This window comes from Thamnophis elegans, chromosome 14 (genome assembly GCF_009769535.1).
Source record: "Thamnophis elegans isolate rThaEle1 chromosome 14, rThaEle1.pri, whole genome shotgun sequence".
NCBI lineage: Eukaryota > Metazoa > Chordata > Lepidosauria > Squamata > Colubridae > Thamnophis > Thamnophis elegans.
In genome coordinates, this window is record NC_045554.1 from 9597178 (window position 1) to 9608161 (window position 10984).

Here is a 10984-nt window from a genome sequence, read left to right on the forward strand (position 1 = left end):
TCTTTTTCCTTCCATTTTTCTATTGTATATTTTTTAACAAAATAGTTTCAATGATTTTATTGTTATTTTATTTTGGGGGGCTTATTGGGGGGTTGTTTATGTTCTAATTTTAATGGCAGCTACATACATTGAATATATCACTAAATAAAATGTGGTAACCTGATTTCTTGACTTTGAAGTTTCAATTCCCCTCCCACAAAAGGGGAAGCCTGTTTACAGTGATAACTGCGGACAACGAGATACATTTTGCAAAAGTTGGACAAAGTTTCTTTGAAATGTCTCACAAGATTGTTCTCCGACTGTGCTTCTCAGTGCTTTTCTTAAGAGCTGGTAAGTTGTTTTTACTGTCTTTCTAGCAGATTCAAATCAGGACTGAAATGAATGTTTTGTTTTTTGGATTCATCATAATTTTCAGATTTAAAGATTTAAAACTGCGGTGGAACTTTATCTCCACCCAAAAAGCTGAGTTGGAGAACCTCAAGAAAAAGGGAGATAAGTTTGAAATAAATTCTAGCACAAGAAATAGAAAACATTTTCTGCATTTTTTCTTTACAAAATATAAGAAACATATAGATAACGCCATTATTTATGTTTTGTGGGAATATGCTACTTAAATTAAGAGGACTAAAAATTCAATTTCATATCCAAACATACTGCAGGTCCAGAGCAGTAAATAAACATTTCAAAGTCCCATTTCATTTCATGTAGTCAAATAACCACAAAACATTGAAAAAAACGAGAGGAACTGAAAAAGTTAAAAACAGGAAACAGATTTTTTTAAAAGCAAAAACCCCAAAGTTTGGAGAATACAGAAATAATTTTATAATCACCAAGAAATATATTGATTTAAAATATGTTAATATTTTAATCATCAAATGCATTTGTAAAGGTAGACAATTTTTAACAGCAGTATCTTGGTTAGGGCCAGTGAGGGTTTTTTTTAATACAATTTTTGTGTAAAGTGAAAATGCAGAAATAGTTTTTTGAACAGTAGCGGAAGGAAATAAAATATCTCAAACTGCCAAATACCACAAAGACAAAAGTGAAGCACAAAAATATCTAAATGCTGAAAAGCAATTGAAATAATTGTAAAACTACTTTGGGATTGGATGCTGAAATGCTAACGCACTAAATTACCAAATTGTTAGGTTGAAATCCGAGTGTGTGTAATGGACCCTCTTCTGACAACCTTTTTGAATGCAACGTCTGGGGCTTTCATGAGCCCCCTTACCAGTGGTGGTTGCAGATGGTACGCCCTGGTACGGGCGTACCGGAGCCTGCCTGGAGTACCGGGTACCGTTCCGGGATGGTGCTCCGGAGGGCCCACCCACCTGCCCGAGCTCCGTACTGGTGCTTTAAGCCTTCGGCACTTCCATGCACACGCATGGCGCATACAGCACCTGTGCGATGCTCCGCCAAGCAGCTGGAGCGGCGTGGAGGCTTGTGGGGGCATCGCAGGCAGGTACGACGCATGCGCGCGTCCATGTGGACAATGCCAGATCCAGAACCCACCACTGGCCCTTAACCATTTCTGGAGTGGTATTGGAATCAGAGTGAAGTTGGAAGATCCACCTCTGTTATTCTGTAAGGATCTCCTGCTTGAGCAAGGGGGCTGGACTAGAAGACCTCCAAGGTCCCTTCCAACTCTGTTATTCTGTAAGGATCTCCTGCTTGAGCAAAGGGGCTGGACTAGAAGACCTCCAAGGTCCCTTCCACCTCTGTTATTCTGTTCTTAGTTTGCAGCAAGGACAGTGTGGAAAAGATGCATACAAGGACATACAACGGGAGGGAGAGAAAAATAAGGAGTAGCACATGAGTAGCTCTGTGAGCAGCATGTGATGCATTTTAGCCTGGAGCAAAGGCCACCCCAACAGACCACGCATGGTCTCATGGAGGCGTGCAGATCCATCTTTGGGGCCCTATTTATACTCACGTGGAGAAATAGAAAGAGAGCATGGAAATGCAATTAGATGGGGAATTTGGGGCGGTGGAAACGGGATCTTCAAAACGAAGCATTTCGGATTTTTCTGGTAAGACTCTGGCATATTTAGAGAACATAAGTTGCTGCAGATAAGCTACGAGGGGGAGCAGATGTGATGGGTGGAAAGAACTGCTTCCTTAGATTAGGGAACAAACAGTTTGCAACGAATTTCAAACTTAACATCGTTTTCCCTTAACTGGATCTTAAAAAAAACATTCCACACCTTGCACCAATTTCCAGCATTAGTTTTAGGGCATTGGTATTCCTACAATAGAATAGAGCAGGAAGGGACCTTGGAGGTCCTCTAGTCCAGCCCCTTGCTCAAGCAGGAGAACCTATACTCTTTGTGTAGTTGCTGTCTAATTTCTTCTTAAAAGCCTCCAGTGATGGAGCACCCACAATTTCTGGTGGCCAGCTGTTCCACTGGTTAATTGTCCTCACTGTTAGGAAGTTTCTCCTTAATTCCAGGTTGCTTCTCTCTTTGGTTAGTTTCCAACCATTGTTTCTTGTCCTGTCTTTCAGTGCTTTGGAGAATAATTTGACCAGTTCTTCTTGGTGGCAGCCCCTCAAATACTGGGAGACTGCTATGCTGTCTCCCCTAATTCTTCTTTTTCCTTAGACAAGCCAGACCCAAATTCTGCAATTGTTCTTCGTATGTTTCAGTCTCCAGGACTTTGATCATCGTAGTTCTCTGCACTTTTTCCAAAGACTCAAACTCTTTTTTGTAGTCCGGCAGTGACGTGCGGTGACGGTTACCGTTGGTGAGGCAAGACTGCAGCAGCGGCGAGAAGCAACGTCCCCGGCACTGTGTCTACAGGCGTCTCGCATTTATGGCGGACATAAACGCGAGACACCTGTCGGACACAGTGGCGGGGGTGTTGCTTCTCGCCGCCGTCGCACTCCACCGCCTTGCCCCCCGCCTCCTCCGATGAACAATCCTGCTGCCCCGGCCTGCAGCCAGCCCACCTACCCCTCGCCCGACCTGCTCCCTGCCTGGACTCACCGCCCTTCTCCTCCTCCTCCTCCTCCTCCTCGTCCCCGCTCAGTGCTGGGCTGGCTGCAGGCAGCATGCCTTTAAGTGCTGGCTTGCCTTCCATGTGTCCTGGCTCCATCTGAGATGCTTCTCGCCACCGTCACGCTCCACCGCCTTGCCCCCCCGCGTCTTCATACGAACAATCCTGCTGCCCCAGCCTGCAGTCAGCCCACCCACCCCCGCCCGACCTGCTCCCTGCCTGGACTCATCGCTCTCCTCCTCCTCCTCCCCGCTCGGTGCTGGGCTTTTAAGCGGTCTCCCTTCCCCAGCCAGCCAGCCCACCCAGCCAATTCCTCCCACCACCACCACTGTGTCCAACAGGCCAGGTGTCTCGCGTTTATGGCGGACATAAATGCGAGACGCCTGGCCTGTTGAAACACAGCGGCGAGAACGTCCCTGCCGCTTCCGTGCTCCACCACCTCGCCCCCCTGCCTCCTCCGACCCCACCGCTGTGAAGAAAGAAAGAAAAAACGCACACAAACCTCACAATAAAAAATTATTTTTTTTTATTAAATTACAAATTACAAATTAAATTACAATAAATTTGAATCCCCCCGCCCTCCCTCTGTCCGATCCACCTTTTCCAGCTGTGGAAACTCTCTCAACTCTCCTCTTGTCCGCCCAACGTAAGCGTGCTCAACGTAAGCTCCTAAGGCATGATTCGCTGCTCCCCGATCAGGAGGCGGGAGAATCAGTGCCTCTTTTGCATATGAAAGTGTTCACTTGTTAACTCCTCCTTAACTTTTAAAAGGCAAACAATTCCTTAGGCAAAAGAGGCCCCGAGTTCTCTGGCCTCCTCCCATAGTTAACACTGAGAGCAGACACCAAGCCACTGTGACTTTGAATCTGGTAGCAACTACCCTGGCTTTAATTATTTAAAAAAAATTATTTAAAATTCTTCCTTTCCCTCAGGAGACTGGTGAGGCCCCGCCTCCCCCGCCTCTAGTGACTGCACGTCCCTGGTTCTAGTGGGTCCCTTTCTCTCCTTCGGGGGAACGACAAGGAGGCGGTGCCTGGAGAGGAGGAGGGGGGGCTTCGCAGAAAGGCGGGGCTGGTATATGGAGCGCCTTCACTTTCGGAATCAGAGAGCTGATGGAAGGAGCGGTTCCCTTCGGAGGCGGAGAAACCGGAAGTAAGTAGAGGCTGCTGGGACGGAGTGGCAGCCTGCGAGGGTCTCCTTCGGGTCCTCGTGAGGGGAGGCCTCGGCCTGGGCCTCTCCTGCAGTGAGGGGGATGCTGCCATGACCTGCCTCTCTTTCTCCCCTGCAGGAGGACGGAGGAGCCCGGTGGGGGAGGGAAGGAAGGAAGCGCCGCCCGAGAGGAGGAGGAGGAGGAGAGCGGGCCCCGCGGAGCAGCCCCGGGAGACGGCGGGGAAAGGCCGGGGGGGCTCCGGAGCTGCAGGAGGGATGAGCCCAGCGGGAGCCCGGGAAAGGCAGCTGCCTGGAGGGCGATGCGGGGAGGAGGAAATGGGCGGAGACGCCGAGACGGGCCTGGAGGGCGGAGGGTCCTTCGGAAGACCCCGGAATCCCCAAAGGATCCAGGAGGAAGAAGAGAGATATCAGTGCCCGGAATGTGAAAAATTCTTCAAGAGAAATCAGTATCTTCGAAAGCATCTAAAGGTCCATTCAGGAGAAAAACCTCATAAATGTTTGGAGTGTGGAAAGAGCTTCAGGCAGAGGAGCCACCTTAATACACACCAAAAGATCCACACAAGAGAAGAAACTCATAAATGTCTGGAGTGTGGAAAGAGCTTCAGTCGGAGGGGCAACCTTTATGCACATCAAAGGATCCACACAGGAGAAGAACCTCATAAATGTCTGGAGTGTGGAAAGAGTTTCAGTCATAGGAGCAGCCTTTATAGACATCAAAGGATCCACACAGGAGAAAAACCTCATAAATGTCTGGAGTGTGGAAAGAGCTTCAGTCGGAGGGGCAACCTTTATGCACATCAAAGGATCCACACAGGAGAAGAACCTCATAAATGTCTGGAGTGTGGAAAGAGTTTCAGTCATAGGAGCAGCCTTTATACACATCAAAAGATCCACACAGGAGAAAAACCTCATAAATGTCTGGAGTGTGGAAAGAGCTTCAGTGAGAGGGGCAACCTTTATAGACATCAAAGGATCCACACAAGAGAAGAACCTCATAAATGTCTGGAGTGTGGAAAGAGCTTCAGTCTGAGGAGCAACCTTTATGCACATCAAAGGATCCACACAGGAGAAGAACCTCATAAATGTCTGGAGTGTGGAAAGAGTTTCAGTCATAGGAGCAGCCTTTATAGACATCAAAGGATCCACACAGGAGAAAAACCTCATAAATGTCTGGAGTGTGGAAAGAGCTTCAGTCGGAGGGGCAACCTTTATGCACATCAAAGGATCCACACAGGAGAAGAACCTCATAAATGTCTGGAGTGTGGAAAGAGTTTCAGTCATAGGAGCAGCCTTTATACACATCAAAAGATCCACACAGGAGAAAAACCTCATAAATGTCTGGAGTGTGGAAAGAGCTTCAGTGAGAGGGGCAACCTTTATAGACATCAAAGGATCCACACAAGAGAAGAACCTCATAAATGTCTGGAGTGTGGAAAGAGCTTCAGTCTGAGGAGCAACCTTTATGCACATCATAGGATCCATTCAGGAGAAAAACCTCCTAAATGCTTAGAGTGTGGAATGAGTTTCAGTGAGAGTAGAACCCTTTATAGACATCAGAGGATCCACACAGGAGAAAAACCTCATAAATGTCTGGAGTGTGGAAAGAGCTTCAGTCGGAGGGGCAACTTTTATGCACATCAAAGGATCCACACAGGAGAAAAACCTCATAAATGCCTGGAGTGTGGAAATAGCTTCAGTGAGAGTAGAACCCTTTATAGACATCAAAGGATCCACACAGGAGAAGAACCTCATAAATGCCTGGAGTGTGGAAATAGCTTCAGTGAGAGAAGTAGCCTTTATGAACATCAAAGGATCCACACAGGAGAAGAACCTCATAAATGTCTGGAGTGTGGAAAGAGTTTCAGTCATAGGAGCCACCTTTATAGACATCAAAGGATCCACACAGGAGAAAAACCTCATAAATGTCTGGAGTGTGGAAAGAGCTTCAGTCTGAGGAGCAACCTTTATAGACATCAAAGGATCCACACAGGAGAAGAACCTCATAAATGTCTGGAGTGTGGAAAGAGTTTCCGTCTGAGGAGCAACCTTTATAGACATCAAAGGATCCACACAGGAGAAAAACCTCATAAATGTCTGGAGTGTGGAAAGAGTTTCAGTCATAGGAGCAAACTTTATAGACATCAAAGGATCCACACAGGAGAAAAACCTCATAAATGCCTGGAGTGTGGAAAGAGCTTCAGCCAGAGGGGCAGTCTTTATGCACATCAAAATATTCACACAGGAGAAAAACCTCATAAATGTCTGGAGTGTGGAAAGAGCTTCAGTGACAGGAGCAATCTTTATGCACACCAAAGGATCCACACAGGAGAAAAACCTCATAAATGCCTGGAGTGTGGAAAGAGCTTTAGTGAGAGGAGCAGCCTTTATAGACATCAAAAGATCCACACAGGAGAAAAACCTCATAAATGTCTGGAGTGTGGAAAGAGCTTCAGTCAGAGGAGCAAACTTTATAGACATCAAAGGATTCACACAGGAGAAGAACCTCATAAATGTTTGGAGTGTGGAAAGAGCTTCAGGGAGAGGAGCAACCTTTATAAACATCAAAGGATCCATTCAGGAGAAAAACCTCCGCCCAATCCCCGCATTCAGGCAGGGGGAGGCCGAGGGGCCCTCCTGGGACTGCAGACGTTCCCTCCCTCCGGGGTCCTCCCCTAGGCAAGGTGGGTTGGGAGGTCTGGGGGGGTAGCCAGGCGAGCAAAAGCTGAAGGGGCCACGGAGTTTTCTGCTCTTTTAATGTTCTCCTCGTTTTGCACTGAAGACCTGAGCTAATCTGATGCTGGAGCCCAGTGATGCTTAGACCGATGGAGGAAGTTCCCTTCTGAGCTGACACAATAAGAACAAGCCAGCTGCAAGGGACCTTAGAGGTCTTCTAGCCCAACCCTCTGCTCAAGCAGCAGATCTCATCCCGAAGGTGCTTTTTCAGGAGGCAACTGGATTTTCTTTCCCTTCACTTCTCACCCAAGAAATGTCCTCCGTTAATAGGACAGAGCAGAAGGGAATTCTTTATTGGTAAAGTGACCAGATTTTCAGATTGGTAAAGAGGGACACCTTTGACCGGGGGGTGGGGGGGTGTTGATTAAAAATTTTATACGGAGCAACAAAAATTTTCATACAACGCAAAAATAGTATTGTAATGTTTTTTTTTATTTCAACATAACTACAATTTACAAATATAAATTGTAACTGTTGCCAAACATCCAAATTTTGATCGCGTGACCATGAGGATGCTGCAACGGTCGCTAAGTGTGAAAATGGTCACTAAGTGTGAAAAATGGTCATCAGTCACTTTTTTCAATGCCATTGTAACTTTGGTCACTATACCACCTTTCTTGCCACAGTTCTTAAGTGAATAAATGCAGCTGATAAGTTAGTAACATAAGTGAATCTGGTTTCCCCATTATATGACCCCAGGACACTGAAATCATCATAAATACAAATCTGTTGCCAAACATCAAAATTTTGATCGCGTGACCATGAGGATGCTGCAACGGTCGCTAAGTGTGAAAATGGTCACTAAGTGTGAAAAATGGTCATCAGTCACTTTTTTCAATGCCATTGTAACTTTGGTCACTATACCACCTTTCTTGCCACAGTTCTTAAGTGAATAAATGCAGCTGATAAGTTAGTAACATAAGTGAATCTGGTTTCCCCATTATATGACCCCAGGACACTGAAATCATCATAAATACAAATCTGTTGCCAAACATCAAAATTTTGATCGCGTGACCATGAGGATGCTGCAACGGTCGCTAAGTGTGAAAATGGTCACTAAGTGTGAAAAATGGTCATCAGTCACTTTTTTCAATGCCATTGTAACTTTGGTAACTAAGCCCATTATATCACCTTTCTTGCCACAGTTCTTAAGTGAATCTTAAGTGAAGATGTTATATCTTAAGTGAATCTTAAGTCTTAAGTGAAGATGTTATACAGTAGAACCTCTGGTCACGAACGCTTCTGACCAAAATATTAACATTCCCCCCCCCCCCCCCGCTGCTGATTTCCCCTTCTGCACCATTTTTTTTGTAAGCGCCAAATTTCCAAAATTAGGTTTGATTCATGACCAAATCGGTTTGCGACCAAAGTTATGGAACGAATTATGGTTGTGACCAGAGGTTCTACTGTATTCATGCCTTTACATACTCTATATCACCTCAAAATGTTGCACAGCCTTCATAAGTTTCTAATACAGATAAAATTAAATACAACATCAAAACCATAAAAAAGTAAAATTAACCTGGCTGGAAAATCCTATGCCTGTCTTGCTATTATTACTGACACACTTGCTGCAGTATTTGATGGCTAAAAGAAAAAAATATATTGTTAAAGTGTGTATTATGTTCACTCCCATGTCTTGTCTGCTGCGTTGATTTTGAATTCATTAAAAGAGCTTATTTTACATCAAATCCCTCTCATATTATTCTCCTATGTGCAATGAACCCTAAGAGACAGCATACTATACATGAAATTCCTGTAACTGTATATTTAGTAAATTGTGGAGCTGGGTTTATCCAATTAACTCAGTTTTTGGACTTGAGTAATCACCTACAATAAAGGAAATAAAACTATTTAGAATGAAGTGTAGTTGGCTATTTCTGATTAAGGGTGTCATGCAGAAACAATTATAGTTTTGATCAGGAAAATACCCTAAAAAAACCTTTTGTTCTTTCAGGTTTTTTTTTAATGATTTTTCCATGGCACATCACATATTGTTTTGAATAAAAAAACAGCAGCTGCACATTTTTAAAAACCTACATTATTTTAAAATGCATTAAAAAAATAAAAGAAAAAAACCCAGCACACTTACCAGAAAGTTTCTTTTCCCACCATTTTGAGCAGTCCTGCAACCTCCGTGCCCCTCCCCTCCAGAAAATCCAGGAAGTAACACTGGCGACCCCTCTAGCCATTTCCTGCAGCTCTATGGTACTAGTTCATTTTTTTCTTATAAAATAAGGTAAAAAAGTGGCGCGGTGGGGGGGGGAGGTCCGTTTTGTTGCTTTAACGTTTTAATATCTTCAGTGAAAGTACTGAGACAGAAAGAGAGGTTAGACAGGGTGTCTTTTGTCTTGCCCTGGTTAGGATTTCTTAAGCAAATCCACTGGGCTTTCAACATGAAGCCAGAAAAAAATCGGGACTTTTTTAAAAGGCAGAGGGACGCGGGAAAAATTGTTAAAAATCGTGACTGTCCCGCTGAAATCGGGTCATTTGGTCACCCTAGTCACAGACCTTCTCTGGCTTGGAGAGCTCACAGGCTGATATCTGCAGAACTTGTCATGGAGTCTCGGAGAGTCACGAACCAATTAAGCGAACTAATTGTCTCCTGCAAACTCCACTCCCCTTTCGCTCCTCTTTTATTTCCTCTGGGAGGGGCCATTCATCATCCACCTGTGGCCTTACTCCCAAGTCAACCCCTGTCTTTAGCTCTTCCCTTCGTCTGGCAACTCTGCGGATGTGCACACTGGGAACAGACTCCAGCTGTTCCACTGCCTCACTGATGTCTGACTCTGAAGGCAGCTGATAACTGGCATATGGCCCTGGCCCCCTCTCTGCCTCCAACACAGAGCCCTCATCCGAGCCTTCCCCGGACTCCAGGACTGGCCCATGTTCCTCCCCAACCCTCACTGTCTGAATCTGCTGCCAGCTCTGCTGGCCTTTGGCAAGCCACAACAGAGAGTAAGGATAAGTTGTAACAGCCTGCCTCCTATTTTAATATAAAGTCCGAAGAATTATGCGGGAAGGGAGGAAATGTTCACATGATTTCTCAACATAAAGCTTCATTTCATGCATCAAACATCCTGTCTGACTGGGAAAAACAAGCCATTTCTTTGTCTTGCAAAGATAACGAGAATATTCCTTGTGCATGCAAAATTTGACAGGCCTTCATTTGTTTCCCTCACCTCCCACTCCCCCACCGCCACCTGCAGAAAAACAATTAAAAATAAATAAATTACGCTGCCAAAACAGAGCTACTTTAGTGGGTATCACAAGGCAGCCTGTACATGAAAAGTTTTTTTTCCCCGAGAGTCCAACAAATCTTTTTTGCTTCCTTAAAGGCAGAAAAGGGTGTTGGTACTTACCTGATACGCCTCTTCTCATAGTGGGGGAAGGAGTATCCAGAATGGGTTGACTTTGTCCTCTCATGATTGGATGAGTCAGATAAGCTCTTTGGGTAACGCCCCCTGGCCAGCAGGCCCTCCCAGATTTGACGAAGAGCTCCATCCGACTCGATGCACCATTCACTCCAGACTCTTAATTCAGTTCTTAGCTTTTATCGTCTTCAACATCAATATTTATATAACTTCATAAAACTGTGAACATAAAACTTAGTCGTACAAACATAGTCAGGGGGGGACTGGATACTCCTCCCCCCACTATGAGAAGAGGCGTATCAGGTAAGTACCAACGCCCTTTCTCCATAGTGAGGGGGGAGGAGTATCCAGAATGGGACGTACCAAAGCCTGCACGTCCCTAGGGAGGGAGACCCAAGAGGCCCCATGTCTCCCGCTCATGCCAGTTGAGGCGTGGGCCCCGCCCTGTGAACCGCCTGCAACGCCCTGCGTCCAAAGAGGCTTCTGCTGAGGCAAAATAGTCCAGTTTATAGTTCCTAGCAAAGGGAGAGGGGGAAGCCCACGTGGCTGCCCTGCAGATTCCGGCCAGGGCTGTCTGCGTGGCTCAGGCCCTGGACGTGGCTGCGCTCCGCGTGGAGTGAGCTGTGACATGATTGGTGTCTGTAAGCCCTGCGATTGGTATGCAGAGGTAACGCAGGATCGCAACCACCTGCTTATTGTGGTGGAAGTCACCC

At 45.8% G+C, this 10984-nt stretch overlaps 1 long non-coding RNA gene across 1 annotated transcript; it reads left to right on the forward strand.

Moving 5' to 3' along the window:
- The first annotated feature begins 214 nt into the window (after nt 1-214).
- Nucleotides 215-4321, forward strand: LOC116518082. The gene is made up of 3 exons (XR_004256501.1): nt 215-330; nt 3927-4146; nt 4283-4321. It is a non-coding gene; the product is annotated as an uncharacterized LOC116518082 (long non-coding RNA).
- Nucleotides 4322-10984: the final 6663 nt, after the last annotated feature.